This window comes from Ovis canadensis, chromosome 13 (assembly GCF_042477335.2).
Source record: "Ovis canadensis isolate MfBH-ARS-UI-01 breed Bighorn chromosome 13, ARS-UI_OviCan_v2, whole genome shotgun sequence".
NCBI classification, from domain to species: Eukaryota; Metazoa; Chordata; class Mammalia; order Artiodactyla; family Bovidae; genus Ovis; species Ovis canadensis.
The window spans coordinates 62,119,708-62,138,209 of NC_091257.1; the positions used below are offsets into that span (position 1 = coordinate 62,119,708).

The 18,502-nt window shown below is 47.8% G+C and overlaps 1 protein-coding gene across 7 annotated transcripts in view; it reads right to left on the reverse strand.

The window, feature by feature from the left end:
• The window catches only part of RASSF2 (Ras association domain family member 2), a 57,018-nt gene extending 39,289 nt beyond the window's left edge, over positions 1–17,729 (reverse strand). Inside the window, exons 1-2 of one of the 7 annotated variants that reach the window (XM_069548027.1) lie at positions 17,573–17,605; positions 13,000–13,132 (exon numbers count right to left, since the gene is read on the reverse strand). The gene's annotated coding sequence lies outside the window, so the exon portion shown is untranslated. Of the gene's footprint in view, positions 1–8,838; positions 9,088–12,999; positions 13,317–15,879; positions 15,990–17,266 lie in introns of those variants that run through there. The other 6 variants (XM_069548028.1, XM_069548021.1, XM_069548025.1 and 3 more) reach the window with 6 other exon arrangements.
• Between the last annotated feature and the right edge of the window lie 773 nt (positions 17,730–18,502).

Here is an 18,502-nt window from a genome sequence, read left to right on the forward strand (position 1 = left end):
GCTATTCAGTTCAGTTCAGTTGCTCAGTTGTGTCTGACTCCTTGCAACCCCATGGACTGCAGCACACCAGGCTTCCCTGTCCATCACCAACTCCCAGAGCTTGCTCAAACTCATGTTGCTGATGCCATCCAACCATCTCATCCTCTGCCGTCCTCTTCTCCTGCTGCCTTCAATCTTTCCCAGCATCAGGGTCTTTTCCAGTGAGTCAGTTCTTTGCATCAGGTAGCCAAAGTATTGGAGCTTCAGTATCACCCTTTCCAATGAACACTCAAGGTTGATTTCCTTTAGGGTTGACTGGTTGGATATCCTTGCAGTCCAAGGGACTCTCAAGAGTCTTCTCCAACACCACAGCTCAAAAGCATTAATTCTTTGGTGTTCAGGCTTCTTTCCAACTCTCACATCCATGCATACTTTTTTACTTACCAGGTTGATAAAAATCATCAAGTAGTCTGATGGCCCAAATGTGGGAATTCTCTAAAGTTCAGTCACTCTCTCCCTAGTGAGTGATTTCACCAAGGCCATCACTATAAATCTGACCTAGGCTTCCAAGGTGGCATAGTGGTAAAGAATTCACCTGTTATACCAATGCAGGAGATGCAAGAAATGTGGGTTAGATCCCTGAGTAGGAAAGACCCTCTGGAGTAGGAAATGTCAACCTGCTGCAATATTTTTGCCTGGAAAATTCCTGGAAAGAGGAGCCTGGTGGGCTACAGTCCATGGGGTCACAAAGAGTTGAATACAACTGAGCACACATATAGATTCCTTTGGCCCAGTCTTTGTCTCCAGCCTGACTTCTCCCCACCTGTTTTTTCATTTTTGTTTTTGTTTTTTACTTTTACATTTTTTGGATTAGGAATGTTAGGAAAATACTTACACAGTCTACCATATTGTTGAATTGAAATTACAGATAACTGATTCTAGGACCCAAGCCCTCCTTTGTCTGTCTCAAGGATAACATCTGCATCTGTCTTCATAAACTTTCCAACCATCACCACAAATCACTGGCTACCCCCAGCCAGCAGAAGAGGAGGGAAAAAAAGCTGGCTAAATTTACCTACACTTTAAGGCAAACACAGTAACAGAGCAAACAAAAGGCCAAAATTTAGAGTTCAGTCCAATCTTGCTTAAACGGAATATTGCTTCTTATACAAGGAAGAGTCAGAGGAAGATGGTTGATGGGGCTGGGATATGGATTCAATTGGACACTTTCCCCAAGGATGCCCACCAGTATCCACAGTCTTGAAGAGAGAGATCTGCTCAGCTAGCTAGTTGCAATTCTTCTGCCTTCTCTGTTAACAAGAATATATGAAGCCTTTCTGGACTCCAAAATGCCTTGTAAGGATCATTTTCAAGCATCACTTCCACATTGCCTTGAGAATGCAGAACAACTCTTCACCATCTCTTGGAAGAGGGGAAAGTAAGAGAGAGGGGAAGGAGGGGACTTCCCACATCAGCCAGCATCTCAGGCACAGAACTGAAACAGCTGACTGAGTCCCATACAGAGAAAGGAGAAGAGAGAACGCATGGGACAGGAACGAAAGGGCAGATTTGACACAAATAATCTTTGACGTTTAAAACATATTTAAACCTACTGAACCCCCCTGTGAACATGACCACTTAGCCCTCAAGAATTCTAAATCAGTACAACTTCTCTTTAGAAAAACGTTAAAAGATGGAAGGCATGCGTGTGTGCTAAGTGGCTTCAGTTGTATCCGACTCTGCAACTCTATGAACTGTAGTCTTCCAGGCTCCTATGTCCATAAGATTCTACAGGCAAGAACACCGAAGTGGGTTGCAGCGCCCTCCTTCAGAAGATCTTTCCAACCCAGGGATCAAACCTATATCTCTTATGTCTCCTGCATCGGCAGGCAGGTTCTTTACCACTAGCACCACCTGGGAAGCCCCATTAACTACAAAGCACATCTGCTAAAATGTCTAGAGACATGAATACTGTTGGGCTTGCTGAGTCAGGACATGAGCCTCCTAGTCACCTAGACACACTGGACACTTGTTGAGGCCACTAACCAATCAGTCCTCTCTTCTGGCACCACTTCATGCCCTAGTAGAATGTTCTGTGTTCTACTCAGCTCCATTAAATGCCTGCGTGATGCCATGCAGCTTGTCAGCAGGATCTAGTACTTCTCACGTGAAGACCCTTCTTGCCTGCTCCCAGCATGACTTGAGGACACAATCTTCCCTAAGATCCAAGAGAATGTCTTGACAAAGCAAAGGTTCCTAAGCTATTGAAGATGATGACATCCCAGCTACAGAGAACTTTCGGGGCCTGCTTTTCATGCTCTGTGAGGGTACTCCTTCTTCTCAGACCCAAGGAAACTCACACATTCCCTAAACCCTGCCAAAACTTACCTCTCCCTACAAACTGTTCCCACCATCCCTGGGTAGTGTTGAGGGGACGGCACCCACACCTCAGTCTGTCCTTCATCACAGCACTTACCACCACACAGAAACCACTAATTTAGTGTTTCTTTCTTCTCCTGGGCCTAGAGGTTTCTCTCTTTGGGCCCCAGATCCCACACTGTGTCTCTCTCTTGAAAATATTTTCATTCTCATTATTAATTATTTGGAAACAATGGATTCAACAGTCAGCCCTAGGAAAGCTAGCCTGCTGTCAGGGAATTCCTAGAGGCAGAGGATTCTTGTGCACATGAGTTATTGAGGAAGTGACTTCAGGAGAAACCTGTAAGGAAGTGAGGGAAGCAAGACTGGGCTGGGGAAGGAACTGGAGCCTAGCCACAGCCTGATCCCATGGGAGCTCTAGGGTGTGAACAACTTCATAGAACTGTCCCACCCTAAGAGAGGCAGACCAGGCCTTTGTATCTGGCACTAGTCAGTCTTGGCTGAGAGTCACAACTGGGAGGAGGGGGTGAGGGCCGAGGCATTCCCTGAAGAGCAGTTCTCAAGACTAGGGAGCAACTGAGACCTGTCAACAGTCCACACTTATAACATGCGGTAGATAAAGGGGATTGGGTGGATACCAGCAGCGACCACCACACATGCCCCCTGTTAGGGCTTGAAACAGCTCCTGGCTCTGTCACCTTTGTCCACCCACTCTCAAGCTGGGAGGAAACAGCTGCCCACCCAGCATCACTGGGTGCAATGCAAGGCTGAGCTGCAGAAATGGGGACAGATGTCCGAGCTCTGGACCAGTAAAAACCCTGCAGCTACCCTGTAGCTGTTGCACAAAGGAGTTTTCCCTTTCTCTTTTCACAGACTCCCCACTCACAGGTGTTTCCAGACTCCCCAAGAATAAACGAGGGGCTATCCAGGCCCTTGAAATCAACCAGCTCAACTTCCTATGAGAAGAGAAAGCATTAAATCCTTAGGAAGCTTGAGGAGGTAGAAAAGGCATTCAATGCTGTCTTAAAAGAACAGCTTTGTCTGTTCTTGGTTCTTGGTTCCTCCAAATTCCTATGCCCTCACTCCCTTTCTGTCAGGGAGCCCAGAGAACACACTGAAGCTAATCTGGTTTCAGAGCATTGCCAGGAGGCTGGCTAATCCCTACAAAGCTTCTGATTCCGCCTAGAGACTAAGTGTCTCTCATTTTATTGATCAACTGGAAAGTCCCAGCAGGCAAATAAAGAACAGAAACAGGGGAAACCCCTGGCAGGAAAGCCCAGAGTGAGATGAAGAACCTCTTCAGTGGTTTCTTTGCTTCTTTGTTTTCTGTCTTCCTGTTTCCAGAACCAGAGTCAGGCCCCACATCCTGACTCCCACCTCAGCTCCCCGGGTAGGATGGGAGTGAGGGAACAACAGCCAATTTATAGGACCCAGGCAGTCCCAGTCTCTAAGAAGATATAACTAGAAGAAAGAGACAGGCTGGGAAAGGGGAGGGCTTATTCCACAAAGCATTCCCAGTGGGGCAAACTCCACAGAGCTATGCCCTGACCAGCGAGAAGGATATGCAGTTGGCAAGGCCTCAACTGAAACCAAGGTGGAAAGGAGTAACAGTTGACCTCAAGACACACAACATCTCAGAGGTTCTAATTCTGGGGGCTCATTAGACTCTCTTGGAGTAGGAGTAGGGTATGTTGGTGCGTGCTGTTGTGCCCGACTCTTTGAGACCCCCTTGACTATGTATAGCCCACCAGACTCCTCTGCCCATGGAATTTTCCAGGCAAGAATACTAGAGTGGGTTGCCATTTCCTACTCCAAGGGATCTCCCTGATCTAGGATCAACCTGCATCTCCTGCGTCTCCTGCACTGGCAGGCAGATTCCTTACTACCTCACCACCTGGGGAGCCAAGGGAGGGGGTAGGAGGGTTGACTTGAAATTCCTGATGTTGAGGCTGCAACTCCGACCAGTTTCTTCAGACCCTCCAGGAAGGTCCAGGCATGAGCATTTTTATAACCTCCCCACGTCATGCCAATGTACAACCACGGCTGAGAGCCATCATGAAATATGATGGAGACAGAGCTGTATAAACTGAGGACACCCCTAAACGCATCTCAAAGTAGTCTTTCAAGGGAAGGAAAATAATTTTCTAAAAACAAATGAGTTGTCTTTTGCATTCCCCTCCCATTACTAAACTTCAGAGGGGAGAGGGGACAGCATAGACCATCCCCAAGGATGAGAAGAGATGCGCAGAGCAGATGCAAGGGGCCCCATCCAGCAAACCAGGGCACCACACCACAGAAACCAGCAAGTCAGCTACAGGCACCTGATGCAAATGAAACACTGACTGGAGGCCTGCAGCTTCCCCTTTTGAGTCCTTTCTCTACCTCTTTTCTGAACCCTGCTCTGCCCTGCCCTCTGGGGACAATCTGGAGCTCCAGGATTGGAGAAGAACGCTCTCTGACATGGTGCTTTATACTAGAGTGTTGAATACTGCCTCATCGGGTCTCCAGAGGGACTCCACTTTATAACCAAGCAGTGAAAGAGGAGATAGGGCTGCCCCTCTGCACTTCAGCTCGCTAGGATGGCAGCAGGAAGAAGTATCAATGGCAAACAGGAAACCCCAGTCCTACAGCACCGCACAAGGAAGGAGACTTGAGCTATGGCCTGGGGCCCTGCCAAGATCTAGAGATTACAAGAGATGCCACCTGAGCCTGTCCTAGACAACGGCAAAATCTGGGCTGCCTAGCAAGGAACAGCATACTTTCCCTTCCCTTGCTTTCTTCAATAAAAGGTCCACTTTCTGGCCAAACCCACATGCCTCCTCCATTCCTTTCCCACCCCTGGTGTCCAGGCCTCCAGGGAACCACCTACAGGGCTCTCAGTCACTCTGCTCAGGAAAAGAGCACTAAACAGCACAAAAGGGAGAGATAAGGTCAAGGGTACTGGGTATATGTACTCCATTTCCTCAGCTTTATTATGACTGCAAATACAAAGCTTTGCCCCTCTGCACCCCAAAAAGATGTTAGAGGTTAGAGAAAAGGGAGAGGGGAAGGTAGTAAGTTGGTGCAAAAGTAACTGCAGTTTTTGCATTGCTGAAATTTGCTGTTTGATCCTGGAATACATTCTTAAATAAATGTGGTTATGTGGCATCATTTTAATGCATATTTCTTGCTTTATTTATTTATTTATTGCTAATGACTTACTACTTGCTGTTTATTTTATATTTATTTTAGAGCATGGAAATGACATCAGACAAAAAGCAAATTCGAGCAATTTTCTTATTAACTTGCAACATCAACAACACATTTGGCCTGGGAACTCCTAACAAACAGTGTGGTGGTGGTTCAATGAGTTTTGTAAAAGAGACGAGAGCCTTGAAGATGAGGAATGTAGTGGCTGGCCATCAGAAGTTGACAATGACCAACTGAGAGCCATCATGAAACTTAGAACCACAAGAGAAGTTGCTGAAGAACTCAGCATTGACTATTCTATGGTCATTCGACATTTGAAGCAAACTGGAAAGGTGAAAAAGCTTAATAAGTGGGTGCCTAATAAGCTGACTACAAATCAAAAAAACTGTCACTTTAAAGTGTCCTCTTCTCTTATTCTACGCAACAACAAACCATTTCTTGATCGGATTGTGGCGTTCGACGAAAAGGCGATGACTAGCTCAGAGGTTGGACTGAGAAGATGCTCCACACCACTTCCCAAAGCCAACCTTGCACCAAAAAAAGGTCATGATCACTGTTTGGTGGTCTGTTGCCAATCTGATCCACTACAGCTTTCTGAATCCTGGCAAAACCATAACATCTGAGAAGTATGCTCAGCAAATCAATGATATACACCAAAAATTGCAGTGCCTGCAGCTGGCATTGGTCAACAGAAAAGGGCCCAATTCTTCTCCACCACAATATCCGAATTCATGTCGCACAACCAATGCTTCAAAGGTTGAATGAATTGGGCTGTGAAGTTTTGCCTCATCTGCCATATTCACTTGAGCTCTCGCCAACTCATGGACGGAGGAGCCTGGCAGGCTACAGTCCATGGGGTCACAAAGAGTCGGACACGACTGAGGAACTTTCACTTCACTTCACTTCACTCACCAACAAACTACCACTTCTTCAAGGATCTTGACCACTTTTTTTGCAGGGAAAATACTTCCACAACCAACAGAATACAGAAAATGCTTTCCAAGAGTTTGCGGAATCTCAAAGCAGGGATTTTTAAGCTACAGGAATAAACAAACTTATTTCTCATTGGCAAAAATGTGATTGCAATGGTACCTATTTTGATTAATAAAGATGTGTTTGAACCTAGTTATAATGATTTAAATTTAAAAATTTATAGTCCAAAACCACAAAAAACGTTTGCACCAACATAAATAATTGGGAAGAGGTTGGTGTGTCCTGCCTGAGGAGGGATGGCACTTTTATGCAGAGGCAGGCAGCAAAAAGAGCTAACAGAAGACTAGTCAAAGGAAGCCCCAATCTATTCTCCTCACAAATAGTGAACAGAACAATCACAACAATATTACTAAGCTAATAACAAAACAACAGATGTGAATAATAAATGACTAACAGAAATGCAAGCTTACTACATGCTAGCTATTACCTGTTTTGACTCATTTAATCTCCGTAACAACCCAATGTAGAAAGAAATCTTAATAGTCTCACTTTGCAGATGAAGCAATTGAAGCACAAAGAAGGTAAGTATTAATAACTTGTCCAAAGACACACAGGAAGAGACAGAGTTGAAGTTCAAACTCAGGACTGTCTGATGCAAAACAGAACTTATATTTGCTACAGCTGCCTTGCAGTGAAGAAGTTTTCAGTTAAAAATCACCTGACCCGGCCATATTCTAGAGAAATATATACCAGAATCCCCCAGAGGGCTCATTAAATACAGATTCCGTTTCTCCCACCCTCTCAATTTCTGATTCAACACTTCTGGAGTGGAGTCTGAGAAGGTATATCCCTAACAAGCTTCCAAATGCCGCTAGCGTTGCTGGTAACAAGACTCTAAAAGCTTTCTCCTATTCCTTAAAAGAACTCTTTATTTTTATCACTTTAAAGATGAGGAAACAGAAGGTTAGGTGACTTGTCCCAGGTCACAGAGCTGACATGAAAACGGTGCTCCTTCTCTGGTGCCTTGGCTAAGCACTGGGTACGAGGGTCTCCAAGTAGGACAGGCAGCAGGAGGCTGGCTTCAGCTGCTAGCCACAGAATGCCCCAGAGTCCTGGGGAAGGCAGGCGAATTAGTGACTGGCCTGGCAGACAACCTGCAGGAAAAGCAGACCCTGCAGGGGATAGAGATCCCACCCAGAGACCTGGGCACTTGCAATGTCACAGGACCATGAATGCCCAGACATATCTCACCCTGTCTACAGAACAAGCTATTCCTCACACTCATGGGCCCCAAAACTGCCTGCTCCTTGTTCTGGAAAAAGCCTGGGGGTCTAACAACAGGTCCAAGGCCCCTACTGACAGGCAACCTCAATCCTATCCCCGGAGAAGCCTCGCCTGGCACACCTGCCAGATGGGTACATGAGATTCAGCAGGTGGTCAAATGGGCTCCCTCATGCCAGGAGCATGGTCTGCAAAAGCCCCAGCTCCTTCCGCTGACAGCTTGGGCATTGATCCTTCTTGCTCAGGCCTTTTGCACACTAGTCTGAATTCTTCAGTGTGCCTGTGGAAGCTCTGAGGAAATGGTCTGTTTCCTGCTGAGAAGACCTGTCTCCTACTCCCATGCTAGTAGGCAGGTGGCCAGGTGAGTAGAGCTGGAGAGTCACAACAGTCACCACCCAGCCTCCCAAACAATCACCTCCCGGGCCCAGATGAGCAACTACTTGTTTATAGGGAAGTCCCATCTACAGCCACAAGTTTTTGACTTTCTGGATAGATATTTAGAAGGAAACCCAAAGACCCTTAGCCTCTTGTCAAATAAGCAGGGTGTTGGAGTGGGACCAAAAAGACATAAAGGAAGCAAAGACTGCATACAGAAAAAGCTATATGTGTGTGAATATGTAGGTGTAGATGTGTGAGGAAACGTATAGGCGTAAATGTGTAAGAGTATGCATGTGTAAATGTGTATCGGTGTGAGGGAGAGAGTAAGTGTGCAAATGAATGTGTAAGTAGGGGTGTATGAGAGAGTGTGTGGAGAGAGACAGAGTGTGTGTGCGTGTGTGTGTATAAACAACTTTGACTATAGCTCAGAGAACCCACAAGACCTAGAAAGATAACTTCCAATATCTACAGGCCCCCAGGGAAGGGCCTAGTCACCTCTTCCTCCATCTCCTTCACCCAAAGGGCTCCTGCCAAGATGCGTCCCCTCACAGGATAAAACTCAACAAAGTGCAAAATTCCTTATAACTGACTTGGCACGAGGAAAGAATGGGAAGTTGGTGGAGGAAAATAAGACTAAGCATTCCTTGACCTGCATTTCTCAAAACCGAGGGTTATTTTATGGGGTATTTAAAGTCCTACCTTCCGAAGGGCAAATTAAGCTCTCCTCCAGCCCAATAATTACAAGATTTAAGTGGAGCCCTGTCTCACAGGGAGGGCCCGAGATCTGTGTCACTCCTCGTGCTCTGAGCCTCCACTTGCCACCAGCTCGGCAGGGACTGCTGGCTTACCCAGGCCAAGTTGGGAGGCAGCCGCCAACGCCCCACTTCCTACAAGCACAGGTTTCTCTCTGGCCACACTTCCTGTTTACTGAGTGCTTCTCTGAGACTCATCTCTGACCTCACATCCCCTTCCTAAGGATACCCCAGCGGTCTTTCCCTTTTTTGGTGCTATCGACTGAGACTCAGCTTTGTGTGCAGAGATCTTAGGGTTTCCCCTCCTTGCTTCCCCCAAGCCAGGATAGGAAATGCAAAAGCCTAAAGTGCTGGCTTCCTTCACCCCCAGGTATAGGCAGGTTCCTTGCCCTTGGAAACAGTAAAGAAGGGCAAGCAGAGGAAGGGTCCAGCAAGTACTGAGCCTCCCCCTGGGGGCAGCCATGGTGCATCTTATATCCACCCTTTCTTAACCTCGTTAACACCCTACAATATGTACAGGCAGGGAAATTCAGCCTCATACAGCAGATCTTGGACCCAGGGGAGACAGCTCATCCAGGGGTTTCCAGAACATTTCCAGGAGGCTCAGGGGAAGTTTTCCACAAAACCACACTCACACTCTCCTCCTCCTCATGTCCTGCAACCAGCTGACTAACCCGAAAGAAAAATCAGCACCATGAAAAGCTGAACTTCTCAAAATGGTCTTCAAAGGCCATTTCTGTAAAGTCTTTTCACTTCCCCCTTACTGTCTGGGATTCAAAGAGCAGCTGGGCAGAGAGAAAACAGGCAGAGCCAGGAAAAGTAATTTCCAGAGAGCACAGTACGTACATCTGTCCCTCCCAGACCTACATTTTCTCAGCGACTTGGTGGAGGGCAGGCAGTTTCCTCTGGGAGCTTGATTAAAGAGGAGCTTAAAGCATTTTCCATAGAACAAGGAGTCCCACAGCAAAGCTACTTGACCTACTCCCTTGACCCCTGAATATAGTCACGCAACCTATCCAGGTCTGGGTACTGACGCTTCCTGATCTCCTCTCCCCTCAGACCAGATTGAAACACAAAAACATACCACCTCCCCTGCCTCCACTCCTCTGCACCATGTTCCTGATTATTCTATCAAATACACAACCCACCATACACACAAAAGAGCAATCCTTGGCCCAGACGTCTATAAAAGCTTGCATGGAGCTTTAGGAAGAGGGCATTGATTATATGAGGCCACTACCCTTCTCCCAGAGTACTTAGGATCTCACGGACTCCACTAGTTAAAGTCTTCTCTGCATCCCAGGCAGGCTGACCCTGCCCATGGACAAAACATTCAGCAGCCGCCACAGGTGCCATGGTGGGTATTTAATAAGTTGAGTTGAGCTATAGGATCTGGAATACACAAAGGATGTTTCAAATAGAAAGGCTGAGGCTCTCATTCTCATTCTTTAAGGAAGATGGTCTCAACAATCCAACTTCCATCTGGTTTGGACCTTACTCACTATAGGATAGCTGTTAGGTTTAAGGCACAGTAAACCCCAAGCACACTTTATCCCACCACCACACACAAAAAACCCTGGGATATGATGATTGAGCAGTAGAGGCCTGGGGCCCAAGGCCCAGCTGCTAGCAACCAGCAAGTCCCAAATGTGATTAGTTCTGATGCCCACTGGCTGTCTACCTTTGTTCTGCTCGGCTGAGATGGAGGGCAGACCCTAACCTCCACCCCAGGTGATGGCAGCAGAAGCGACAAGGATGGCCAGGCCCTTGCAGCCCAGTCTGAAATGAACATGCGAGAGACCAAATACCACAATTCTCTCCAGGGCTTCCTTGTTCCTTTTCTTCTTTTATACAAGTAAAACGGATTTTTTTTTTAAATTTTAAAGATATAGAAAAGCAGAAAGGTTAAGATCAACAAAAGGACAATTACAGTACAATTCCACTCTTAACCCTAGAGTAGGCAAACTCATGAAGGTGTTAATAGAAGTTACCAGCAGCTGGAGTGAGGAGAATGAATGGAGAGTTAGTGTTCAATGGGTACAGAGTCTCTGGAAAAGTTCTGGAAATGAATAGTGGCTATGGTCATACAACACAGTGAATGCACTCAATGCCACTGCTATGGTCTGAATGTTTCTGTCCTCTCGCAATTCATATGCTGAAATCCTATGATGGCATTAAGGGTTGGGGGGAGTGGGGAGCTTTGGGAGGTAAATTAGGTCACAAAGGTCGAGCCATGAATGGGATTAAAGGAGACCCACAGCTGCTTCTGCCACAGGAGGATATAATAATAAGTCTGTGATCCGGAAGAGAACCCTCACCTGACCATGTTCACAGCCTGATCTGACTCCCAGCCTCCAGAACTGTGAGCAGTAAGTTTCTGTTGTTTATAAGTCACTCAGTCTATGGCACTTGTTATACTGTATAGCTCAAACGGACTAAGACAGCCCCTGAACTGTACACTTAAAAATGGTTAACAAGGTTAATTTTATATTGTGCATATTTTAAATACAATATAAAATGGAAAATACTTAATATAAGAAAATGAAAGATTAAAATCTTCCAAAATTCCACCTCTCAGTGACAATCACTATTAATATTTTTCCATACACCCTTTCAGAGGCAAATATAAATGGACCCTACAAAACCACCACATTGTTTGGAAATGGCAACTGAAGAAAATGGCAACCCACTTAGTATTCCTGCCTGAGGAATCCCGTGGACAGGGCAGCCTGGTGGGCTACAGTCCATGGGGTCGTTAAGGAGTTGGACACAACCGAATGACTGAACAATAACAACAACAGCACAATGTTTGGTAACCTGCTCTTTACAAATGCATATTTCCCCATGTTAACAGATACATATCTGTATCCTAAATATTTTGTAATCACGTGGTATTTTTAATGTAGCGATACACCATGATTAACAAATGTACTATTTGGGGGCATTGGCCACCTCATGCGAAGAGTTGACTCATTGGAAAAGACTGATGCTGGGAGGGATTGGGGGCAGGAGGAGAAGGGGACGACAAAGGATGAGATGGCTGGATGGCATCACGGACTCGATGGACATGAGTCTGAGTGAACTCCGGGAGATGGTGATGGACAGGGAGGCCTGGCGTGCTGCCATTCATGGGGTCGCAAAGAGTCGGACACGACTGAGCGACTGAACTGAACTGAATTGAGTCTCCATTTTTGGTTTTATTATTATTATAAACAACGTTTCACAGGACATTGCTCATGCACATATTTTTCTGCATGTGTCCAATTCCTCTGGGTGGAATTGCTGAGTCAGGGACTCCCTCAGGAGGATTATCAACAGAGCCTTATGAGTAGAACCCAACCAGGAATGCTGAATTCTGTCATATAGAAGCCATGTGTCTTCCTCCACATGGACTTTTCCATGTGGGTGTCTACAACTTTGCACAGTGGTTCAGGAAAGGGCATATCATTTCCATATCCTCTTTACCCACTCCCCAGTCCTCCTGCGGGGACACATCATGCCTGCCTAGGTCATTAAGTGAAACTGGCACACAAGGAAGGCAAAATTTACTGAGACAGTTCTACTGAACTCTCTTGTGCCAGCAGGAAAGACTATAGTAAAACTAAAACTCTAGGATGGCTCAATGCTGGGTGCCCCATGGTGAGTAACCTATGTGTAGACACATGAAAGGTTTTCTTTTGTTAAAGGTTTTTTTTGTATGGACAGAAGGAGAATGTAATGGACTCTTCTTGAGGAGACCAAGGATTAGAAGGGACCTGTGGAATCATCTAATCTCTAGCCTTGGAGGAGAGGAAATCAAGGCCCCACCCCCCCCTAAAACTCAGAGCATAGACACTTCAGTAATTTTTAACTGAATCCCGTAAGTGTCTCATACACAATGATTCAGCCAGTTTAGGACACAGCTGAACATACCCTAAATTTCGACACCTAGTATAATCCTTTTTTAAAAAATATTTTTGGCCATGCTACACGGCTTGTGAGATCTTAGTTCCCCAAACAAGGATCCAACCCACGCCCCCTGCAGTGGAAGCGCTAGAAGTGTGGAGTCTTAAGCACTGGACTGCCGGGGAGTTCTGACACCTAGTATTTCTTTTTACCTAGTAATTACCTGCTGCTGCTGCTGCTGCTGCTAGGTCACTTCAGTCGTGTCCGACTCTGTGTGACCCCATAGATGGCAGTCCACCAGGCTCCCCCGTCCCTGGGATTCTCCAGGCAAGAACACTGGACTGGGTCGCCATTTCCTTCGCCAATGCATGAAAGTGAAAAGTGAAAGTGAAGTCGCTCAGTCGTGTCTAAGTCTTCGAGACCCCATGGACTGCAGCCTACGAGGCTCCTCCATCCATGGGATTTTCTGGGCAAGAGTACTGGAGTGGGGTGCCATTGCCTTCTCCTAGTAATTACCTAGGTAATTCTTATCCTCCTCACCTGTGTACAAAATCGGAAATTAAGACACTGATCACATCCCAGTCCAGTCAAGGCCAGGCTTGTGCTGGAGCTGGGTCCTACTGGCTCTCAAGCCTCTCTCTCCAAAGCATAATTCATGTTCCACCACAATGCCCATTCCCAAATCCATCATAGCCTCACCTGTACTATTCAAAGAGCCAGCAAACATTTGCCTGGATGCTCGCTGTGTCTGAGTACGTATTACAGTGAGACAGTTATCATTTCCATCATTCAGTTGGGGAAACTGAGACTCAGAGCCTTTTTTTTCTTCTCACTTTTTATTAACTCAACCATATTTAAAAGGAATCCAAGATGTCAAAAGCATTCTGTAGGATGCTACTGAAGTATCAATCAAGGACTCAGCTCTCAAATTGTACAAGGTGAGAGAGAGACAACAATGGAACAAGGAAGAAAGGGATGGGCAAAATGTGAATAAGAATGCAAAAGATGGGGCCATACTCCCATGGGGCACAGTCAGGGAACAATTCCTGGATGCAGTGACACTGGAAGTAGCTGGAAATGTGGCCCCAAGCTTTTCAGGTCCTGCTGGATGAGAGGAATCTTCCACTTTCTATCAGAACCAAGGTTTATCTTTATTTTTTCCATTATGGTTTATTATAGGATATGGAATATAGTTCCCTGTGCTGCACAATATGACCTTGTTTTTTATCCATTCTACCTATAATAGTTTTCATCTGCTGGTTCCAAACTCCTAATCCAACCCTCTCCTGCACTCCTCCCCTTTGGCAAGGTCTATTCTCGATGGAGACACAGACTTAAAATGACTTTTAACTACAAACTAAAGACTTAGGTCGATTCCCCCAGAGGTTGCCCATAGGACAAGGATTCAAGTGCAAGTAGAAAGGGAGTGGGAAAGTGAAAGAGGGAAGGGAAGGCAGCCAGTGACGGGAGTCACTGTGAAATGGTCTTACTAAGCAACTCTGAAGGACAGCATAGACTATGCCCCAAAGCTGCCCCAACAGAGAAGTGAGGGAGCTGGAGCATTTATACACTTGCTCCCAAGAGCGTTGTTTGAGGTCAAGGGAACACAGAATGGATGCTGACAGCATCTATTCCATTGCCCAATATTATGCAGGTAGAAAATTTGAAAGCCATTCAAACTCCAAATCCAATACCTTTTTCATTATAGAAAGGAGTAGCTAATCAAACTAACACTATGGGCAAAGTGCCATGCTGGTAAAAGTAAATGTATTTGCCAAATGACTTTTTTAACATGTCCAAGGAAATAAAATGTATCTTTTTGCTAATTGTTATCAATATAAGGATTAGGAAAAGCCATTCTAAGTCACTTTGTTCATCCCACAAGAATTAACCAAATGCCTGTTCCCTGCCCCTTCTTCAGTGAGGTTGCCTTCTCTAGTTCAGTCACAGCTGCCTTGGGCAAGAATTCTACAGCCTCAAGCCGTAGTCCTTGAGCAGCTGCATCAACCTCTGATTACAGGCTCCAGAGTCTACCATCCAAGGGATGATTAAAACTGACCTCCTGGCCACCTAGCCAAGGGAATCTGGAGGATGTTCCTGTTTACTGCGCTCTGCTTCCCCTCTGCCTCCAGCTCCACCCCCTCCCCCACCTCATCCTCCATAGGAACCCACAAATAATCAAACAATTGAAGTTAGCAATCATGGGCCTGTGGTAGCTAACCCAGCCTTAAGGATTTATTTAAAATTCTTCTGGAGAGGCAGGGAGTGTTTAAATGGCACGGTATGTCACTGGGATAAATAACTGGACCATATTGTGATGAGTAGTGGGATTAGTGAGGAGGTGCAGAAAAGGACCACTGCTCTAGTTTTATAAACCCTATAAACTGCAACTATGGCTTGAAGACAGACTGGATGTCTTGTTCCATCCCCCAAAACCCTGCTGAGACCTTCCCAGTTTCTCACTCTGAGCAGAGGAAAAGGAACGTGGACAAATCCTGAGACTGCTCTTGGGACCGTCCAGTTTCCCCAAACTCTCCAAGGGATTCTCTGATAATCTCGTCCCACCTCTGCACAACCCCAGAGAAGTGGACTCTGGAGCAGAGTGAAACCACTCTCAGGAAGGTGGGGATGCTGCCAGCTAGAAATACAGCAGGGGCAGATACTGTGCAGGCCCTGGCCTGCTCGGCCAGGTGTAGAGGGCATATTACCTTCCCCTGGACAAGGATGTGACTAGGGGCTCTGGTCCACTGGCCTTCTCTCAACCAGGTCCCCCAAAGGTGTCCTCATCATTCTAACCAGATTTCACCAGCATAAAAACAAGGGTATGTTTAGGTTGCATGTCAAAGATCTACTACTCAGTACTCCACTTCTGCTCTCCCTTTTTCTGAAGGAGGAGCAGGATTCACCTTCCAGCTTTCTTAGCACAGGGAATCCTGAATTGAACCAGGCTGGACTCCCAGGCATCACCCCCTCCTTACCCGAGGGGAAGAACTACCCTCTTTCTAAAGCTACCCTGCCTCTCTGAGCTCAGTCATCCTTTGAGGCCCTCTTCTATCCCCCTGAGGCCCACTGGATTGCTGCAGCTCTCAGGCATCAGGCTGACCTGTTCAGAGGAGAAAGCACAGTTGCTGCCCATACTCATGGCCTTACTTCAGAGTCTCTGATCCCAAATGGGTACCTCGCAGGCTGACTTCAATTTTAGTCCCTGAAACACTGAATTTGGACACAAGTTTAAAACAAAACAACAAAAACAAGCAAACAAACAAACAAAACCTCTTCTCAAACAACGTAATATAGCTTAGCCATAAGAGGTTTAATTCTTCAGACCACCTGAAGAAAAAGTTTCCAGTAAGTAAATGTAGATTGATGAATAAAATAAATCCAACCCCAGATTCCTCAACCAGATGCTCTGGAAAGAAGGCCCCTGGTTCTGTCTCACAGCTGTTTAAAAGAATCATTGTTTCTAATTCTTTCTTCCCATTGTGCCAAGATCAATTGTGACAGGGATTGTTATTTGTCAGCTCATTGGTGCCTACATTCACTCATCACATGTAAAGTACATATTATGAACTTGGCCAGCTCTAGACAACTCTGTTCTCTGGGAGAACAAGCTCTAGGGATCCAGATTCCACACACCTGGGAATAAAGTGCATCGCAGGGTTCAGAAGCCTGGCCCTCAGCTCCTTCCGTCACTGAGGGGCAGAGGTGCAGTGAATAACTCAGGACCCAAGGAGCGCCCCAGGATAAAATGGAGCCTCATGTCTCCCTGTCAGGCGACTGTGTGTCTCTCTCTGTCCCTAGGGCTTTCCCAGCTTAGGAACTGAGTGCAATGCAGGGGCTCAAAATGCAGTGGTGGCCGGAGTCGGCCCAAGGCACTTGCCTCTTCAGTGAGACAGGACGCAAAGCCGAGGTTCTCAACGACCTCAGGCTCTGGAGGCAGGCCAAGAGCCGGCAAAGGGGAAGTGCAAGGAGGACCGAGGGCCCCAACGCGTCCAACGCCCTTCTGAAGGCCAAGGGAGGCTCAGGCGCTGTTGGTTGGAACTCGCCTCCAGGGAACCCTCGGTTCAGTCGGGAAGAAGAGAACCGGATTAGGATCGGACACCACCACCCACCCAAACCCCCGGGCTGTCGGGGTCTGACGTCCCTGCACCTGCCCGCCCGGCAACTTCTCGCCAGGGAGTCCCGGGGGACCCCGGGAATAAGGTTGGGGGGTGGGGGGCTTCCTGCCGCCGCCCTTGGCGCGGAGAGAAGGAAGAAACCCCCAGGGAATCGAAGGGGAAGGAAGAGCCTGGACCACAACTTTGTCCCTCAGAAGGCAGGCTGGCCGGGGTTCCGCGCCTACGCGGCCCCAGCGGAGCCCGCACAGCCTGGAACCCCCAGCGTCTGGGAAAGGAGGGCGCCGAGGGACTGAGGGGTTGACACGGAAGAGGCAGGGGACACTGCGAGCAAACTTTCAGCGAGGGGAGAGAGGACCGCCCAGTACACCACACCTCGCGCCCCGCAACTTGCTCCGGGAGCCTTGCTCCCAGCCGCCCGCGCCCCGCGCCTTGCCTGCGTCCGGAACCGGCTGCATCTCGCGCGCGCTGCGGGGACCGTGGAATTGGAAAGTAGGGGGGCGGGGGTGGCCACGGAGCTCGTTCAGCAATCGGCGGGCCAGGATCCCTAGCAGCTCGGCAGAGCTGGCTGCAGCCGCGCAGCTGGGGGTCGGGCGCCCCGCCCCCCTCCGCCCTTCCTTGTCCTCTCTCCCGCCCCTCCGTCTTTATCTGCCTCTATCGGATCTGACCGCCCTCCCTTACTCTTTTCTCTAGCTCTCCACCGCTCCCTCCACCCTCCTTCCCTAGCCTTTCTTCTTCCCCCTCCTCTCGCGGCCCCCCGCCCGCTGGGGGCGGGGCTTCTCCCCTCCCTCCCAGACAAAGCTGTGGCTGCGCGTCGCCTCCTTCCCTCCTGCGAGTCAGGGCCCAGGCTGCCAGCGCCTCTTCCGGCCTGGGGTGGAGGGGTAGAAGTAAGAGGGTGGGGAGAATGAGCTGGCTTGCTCACCGCGTTCTCCAAAACCTCCGAAAGGGATGTAGTCTTGGCCCTTGGCTCGCTCTGGACGGTGATAGCCACTCCCAGAGATCAGTCACTCTGCCCCGCGAAGCCCACGTCGAGCGCCCTGGATTCCCCAAGCAGAGAATATGGGATGTTTTTTCTAACACCTGCTTATTCCAGAAAGGGTTTGAGCTGAGCAAGGCCCCTTGGACTTCGCGGCCTTTCGCGGGCTGGCACACATGACACCAATATGGAGGCCAAGTTTCTTTGTCCTCTCACCTCCCCCTCTTAGCCATCCCTGAGCCTCATGGCCTCTCAGTGCACAGGGATCCCTAGAGCACCCCAGATGAGGGGTGCCTTATCTGTTCCCTCCTTCTTATCGCAATTCTCCCCTAGCCCCACAAACATACTATGGGCTTCCTGCAATGCAGGAGACCTGGTTCTATCCCTGGGTCGAGAAGATCCCCTGGAGAAGGGAATGGCAACCCACTCCAGTATTCTTGCCTGGAGAATTCCATGGACAAAGGAGTCTGACAGGCTATAGTCCATGGGGTCGCAGAATCAGAGACGATTGAGCGACTAACATACATACTCCAGACCTGTAGAGTTGATCTCCAGGCCTTTTGGTGTCAGAGACTAAGGGTTAAACTATACCTCAGGGTACAGCTGGGTCAGCTCATCCCTCCTTGGAAGCCAGA